This window comes from Dipteris shenzhenensis, chromosome 10 (genome assembly GCF_047967505.1).
Source record: "Dipteris shenzhenensis isolate YYH24624 ecotype China chromosome 10, Dip_SZ_1.0, whole genome shotgun sequence".
In the NCBI taxonomy this organism is placed as follows: domain Eukaryota; kingdom Viridiplantae; phylum Streptophyta; class Polypodiopsida; order Gleicheniales; family Dipteridaceae; genus Dipteris; species Dipteris shenzhenensis.
Genome location: NC_141605.1, coordinates 52,841,501 through 52,847,910, shown reverse-complemented (window position 1 = coordinate 52,847,910; position 6,410 = coordinate 52,841,501).

Sequence of the window (6,410 nt, the reverse complement as noted above, 5' to 3'; positions counted from 1 at the left end):
AAATAAGTGTCTGTGTGTGTGAGATACATTTACTAATCAAAATTATTGTGTGTGTGTATGTGTGTGTGTGTGTCCCACCCCCAACCCAAAGGGTAAGACCACATGGTGGGGAGTAAGCCCACCATGTGGAACTTACACCCCACCTACTGATAATAAGTGAATAAAAGTGGATATGTATGATAAGTGTCAAAATGAAAAAATGATGCCAATAGTACATGCGTAAACCACTTCTGCAAAATACATATAAAAGTTAGTAAAAAATAAGTCGGATCACAAAATGACTAGGGATTATCCATGCTAAAGAATTATCCAATGGATGTGAATTAATTGTATGCCACTAGCCCCCCGAGGCTAGTTGGGAAATCAAAGTGTGTGTTTAGATTAAAAATTCCCATTAATAATTGAGCCCGACCACATTCGGTGGGACTTCTTAACGGAGGTGCTGGCAAGATTGGCCTCGGCAAAGGATGTAAAAGAGAAACTAAGGAATTGGAATGGAATACCATTGGGTTGGAATGCAAGGTTGCTAGTACTCCAATACATCTTGGCAGTGTCCACCAGGTACCCTTCATCCATCTAGAATTTCAAGAAAGCACAGTAGGCAGAAATAAAAAAGCTCTTCGGAGCCTTTGTGTGGGCAGAAGAAAATGGTCAAAGAAGATGCACACAATGCCGTGCGATGCCCTCAAAGCACCTAAATCGCAAGATGGGTTCGGTTTGCCAGAAAATAGGATAAAAAGTATTTCCCTAATTTGTAAATGGATACCAGGTCTATTCATGAGCAAGGCCTCATGGATTGAAATCATCAAATCCATCTTGGCCGGTGTGCAGGCTTGTGGCCTTATTTGTCGTGGTACAAAAGGGTTGTCTCAGCCTTCCCAATTTGCATGATAGGTTCTGATCTGATCGCCAAAATTGTGGAGGCCTAGAAGGAGGGTATGAAGCACTTGAAGTGGAAAGGTCAAAGTGGCCTCAGGGGCAATGGTAGCCTAGATGAAAGTATCTAGTGGTCGATCGCATTCTGCCCAACACACTCCTTGACCTTCCAAAAGCCAGATGACTCCATTGGAAAGGAATTCAAGTGTGGGGGGACATTTGGGATTCTCAATGTGCAGATTGGATTCCAGTAGAGGACCTGTACAGGAGGTTCGGGCTATCTGACCGAGAACATGATAGGATATAAGCGATTAGAGATAGGATGCTATAGGATTGGCTAACAAACCTGGTCAGGACTAACATCGATAAGTTAGCCTTCTCGACAGTAGCCAAGACTAGCCTAGCAAAAATCTTTGCCAAAATAATGTACAAGAGATAAAAGGGCAAATTGTTGGCTCTTCAGGACTTGAATCGAAAGTGGAACCTCAAACGCTGTCAAGGTTGGTGGAAGATAAAATTTCAGGTGATTTGAAGACACTATAAAGCAGGAAGAGCAAGTTTCCTGCTTTGGAAGATCTTGCATCAATGGATGCCAATGAGGGCCAAATTGGCGAAGAGACTCTCGATGAACCTAGTGTGTCCTCTGTGTGCCAAATATTTGGAGAATGTTCATCACTTGATGTGGAGCTGTCAAATCACTAAAGAATTTGGAGGAGGGTTGAAAGAGGAATTAGGAAAGCAAGAATCATGTCGAAGTTCTACAAAGGCATGCGATGGCAGCTTGTGTTGACCGGCGATACGTACGGGCTTCCTTCTACACTTGCAGCATGTTGGCCCTACGTGCAAGCGGTTGCATCATTGGTGGTATGAGAAACCCACAACTAGATCATATTCCGAGACAACCTCCACTTTGGGTGGAGAGAGTCAATGATTATAGCTTTAGCTTGTGTGAATTTAAGAGATCTGAGTTGGATCCTTACAAAGAAAGACCTGGTAGTTAGTAGATCCTTTTAAAAAATTAGAATGTGTATAGAGTGATCTCCAGTGTTGTTTGCAGCATGGGCTGGGGTCTTCACCCATTTTTAGCCAATTTTTGTAAAAGGTCTATTAGGGCTAGCCACCCTATTTTGCTAGTATATGCAGCATGTTTTTAAAAAAAAACAACTTCACATGGTATTGGAAATGGATGTAGATAAAAGATATTCACCTATAATTCATCATCTTGCTTAATTTTGAGATTGTGTACAATTTTAATTGTTTAATATAGTTTACTCATAATTCATTATCTTGCTTAGGCATGACATTGTGTATGATTTTAATCATTTAATATAGTTGTCCTCATATTGTAGAATTAAAATTGAATGTTTGGAAATATAAGCAATATCTTTATGTTGATAGGGACTTGATAAGGAAATTATTAGCTATTGTTGTCAAATTCTCATAAAGTAGAAGGAATGTATATGAGATCAATTTCCTTGATCGGGAATGCATTCATTTGATTTAACCCCAAACATCATGTGATTTGATTTGACTTAACCCCAAGCATCACGTGATTTGATTTTAGTGGAAAGAATAATTTTATATTTGATGTTAACAATTTAAAGTGGTATGCATATATATATCAAATAATTTGAGGTGGTATGCATATAAATATCATACAATTGACACATATTTTGCAATCTAAATGATGCTCTATCAAATCAAACACGGTGTACTACCATGATATCGGCATGCTATTGCAACCAAGGTGTGAAAAATTATCAACTAGATAGTTAGGAAAAAATAGAGACTATGAGTCAAATGTAATTTTCATAGATTCTACTTAGCTATGTTGCATAAAACATGACTAGAGACTGGGTATCCAAATGGCACCACTCATTCTTGATATAAATACAACCTTTAACATTTTAAGAGTGAAGATAATATTTATGAATATGTTCTAAAGTCTCCTCACAAAGTGATGGGACTTCATTCAATGATTTCTCTTCATATCATGCAAATTCTTTTATGTGATTTTATTCCTAAATATTTGAAAATCTTGTGTTCGAGGAAGAGTATTTAAGGACTTCAAGAAATGTGACAAAGAGAATAAGATATAAATTAGTGACTAGGCCTTAACCAATTGGAGTATTGTCATTGCATGTGGAATGGAGTTATATCATTAGCATTACTAGAATTATTAACCATTGGCTTTTAATCATGTAAGGTAAAGGTAGACATTACCGATGGTCTAATACTAACTCATTTTTTGTTAACATAAAACATGTTGATGTATCGATTGAAAATAGGATGACAAGCATTAATCATTAGATGTTATACATTGGTGTCAATAGATGGATGACTAATAATCAAAGCACACAACCTATTGTTAAGAAAATCAAATAAACTTGAACATAGTTAAATGATGCTAAGTCAAACATTAGATCCTAAAAAGAGAAAATACCCTCAAAATCTCATTGTGGGGAAGCGCCACATTAGTTGATTGCAATATCATGGGTTGGAATATAGGTACAGTCTTTGTCTTTGATACAATGCAAGGGTGCTTTCAAATCACAAAATTTTTTTGTTCTTAGAGTTTCTTTGCAACTACGTTGCTTTGCACACCAAAAAAAAAAAGAAAAAGCGAGGGTGCTTTCAAATCACAACATTTTTTGTTCTTGGAGATTCTTTGCAACTACGGTTTTGGGACCAAAGCAATGTATTACATTGATTTTATGATAAATAATATACATGCCCCATACAATAGGGATCAATTAGACATTTGATTTAGGATGTATATTCCTTGTCTCATACCCATGAGGGTGTCTCGGGCGTCACTCTATGAAGTCCCATATTTAAAATACCACTACAAATACAAGAATATACAGATTGAAATACCCATTTCGTTAAGTAGACTATTCAGGATAAAGGTAATGATTCACCTCCCCTTCTTCGGAAGTACATATTTTAACATAAAGATTCCCCTCCTGTTCCTTCAGTAAAAGCACACTATTTGGGATGCTTCGTTTAAATACCCCTCTATACATTCACATTAATTTAACACTTTGGAGACTACATATCAATCTTCCTCATGTACGTCCACACCATGTGCAACATATAGATAAAAATATTGTCTATGCTTATATGCACTTTGTTTGTAAAATAATGGTTAGAAAAAAGAAAGAAGGGCGAGAAATCATGGATTATAGATTTGTTGGCTACATTTGTCCTATTTATATGTCTAATATCATGCCTTCTTTGACTTTGTATAGTGAAAGGAGGATAACCTTGTCCTAGCTAGTTGCTTCTTATGGTCAATGGTCATGTGTGCCATTTAGCCCCCATTTAGCAAGAAACATCGGAGGAATATGAGAGAAGAAATGATGTACATTGGGAATGTGAAAACATGATGTATATGAAGAGGAAACACAAAGTATAGGGGGAAATAGTGGGCATGCTTGCAAGAGGTAGGTGAATGTGCCAAGAGTGCGAATAGATAAACCTTTTTGATTCCTACCCCTCTTGTACTCTCCAATACATGTAAGTTTCCAACATCTATACCTCTATGGTAACTTGAGGGTAACTTCTGCTTATTAATGAACAACTTTGGCCACTTGTTATGTTGCAAGATGGGAGGAACCCGTCATTTCTTACTCTCTTCATTAAATGAGCTATTTACCATTTCAAGTTCCAACAAAATATTAGAACTTGCGTAGCATTATCGATTCCCCATGGAGGTCTACATGTATTCTTGGCACTATCAAAGTCACCATAGATGTTGACGACCTAGAATGGGATAACATATTAGTTAGGCTTCGCATGGGTAGAGTAGAACTCATGTTGCAAAGAAAATGTAACATGGATTTGATTATAGTACAATGGCTTGAGATTTTTGTCATAAATCTAGAGATACTAAGGAGTTGAAAGAGTTTATTATATGCCACAAGTGTAGAGCTACTATAGAGTTAAAGAAGCCTTATTATATAAAAAAGAAACTACCAATATTAGGATCATGCAATGTGTAATATTATCATATTTAGGGATCATGTAGCTCAAAGCACATTCAAGGCTGTATATATATACTACAAACCAACCTCAAATTAGTACTTTGGTAATATAGAAGGTGACTGTTAATAAATGCACAATACTTGGGTGGATTCTAATCAAAAACTCACATCAATAATGTGTAATGATACAGTCATACATCTGCACACATTTAAAAGAAATGAGTTCTCAAGAGCTTTATTTACATATACCATGTTTTGCTAAACCCAACATAGGAATTTTAGACATAAGAGTTTTGATGATTCTTTAACGAGACATAAGGTTGAGTGCTTAGCACCTTCAAAGCTTGCATACTTGATGGAAGAAATCATCTCCACGTTTGATTGCAGATAAATATAATAATGGTGTGTACTATTATAGTCAAATCACTACATCGAGAAAGTGCCTTAATTGGCTTGTCGTTCAATATACAAAGGTGAGGCTCCTTTCTAACGGCTAATCAATGAAGAAATTTCTTGTGCATGTAGAGTAATGTTGAAGTAAGGCGCTATTCATCTCATTTACATAAAATAGTCAAGGAACACTAGTTCCTAGCTAGATTTGTACAATAGAGAATGCATAACCAACATTAAATAATCAAGCATTAACTTGATAATTTTGGCATGAAACCTTAATTTATGCAACACCTTGGTTGGGAACATGCAATCTATTTTCTTTGTTTGATGATCTAGGGTTTTGAATAGCCCTTAATATGATGCTAAGTGGAAGCATGTTGTCCCTCAAGGTACGTGAGCCTCCATACCATCGAAGGCATCCTTGGAAAATTTCACCCGCACTTTGATGTTGTCTCGCTTCCAATGCATCTAGACTATGAACATGAAGATGAACATGTATGCAAGGGAATCTTATGGGCTTTGAGAGAGAGAGAGAGAGAGAGAGAGAGAGAGAGAGAGAGAGCCCTACTATAAAAAACCTTTCAAAAAAGTCAATAGTGCTCATTAAATTTTCTCTATTATTACTTGTTCACTTGAGAATCATTAAGTTATTCATTGCATTTTTAAAATTTCTACATGAGTTGAAAATGTATCTTAAGGTATTGCATTTTTCCATCAAAAAAGTTTTTTTTTGCATTAAACAAGTGCCCATTGCACAGTTGTTGTTTTTTTAACTTTTTTTAATAAAAAATAAATGCCGGCTTTTATTAAGTACTCAAAAAAGGAGAGAGTTTACAAAAAATAGGGGGGGTTGGTCCCTTGGGAAACTCGAACAGAATTTGGCCATCTAGGGGTTGGAGACCCGGGGCCTGCGCTCTAGAAGAAAGCAAGCTACCCTACTCTAAGGGTCGCCTCTACCGAGATGATGGCATGGCTAACAACTAGGTCCACAGTACCTACCATGTTTTCAAAATCTCTCAGGTAGGTCTTCACGACCGCTAGGATAGCCGTGGCTCTACAACCGACTTGGATGCCATGCTTAAACACCATTCTGTTCCTTACTTCCGAGACTCCTAGAATTATCGCTGCCCTAAGGTAAGGCCAACAAGCAATCAG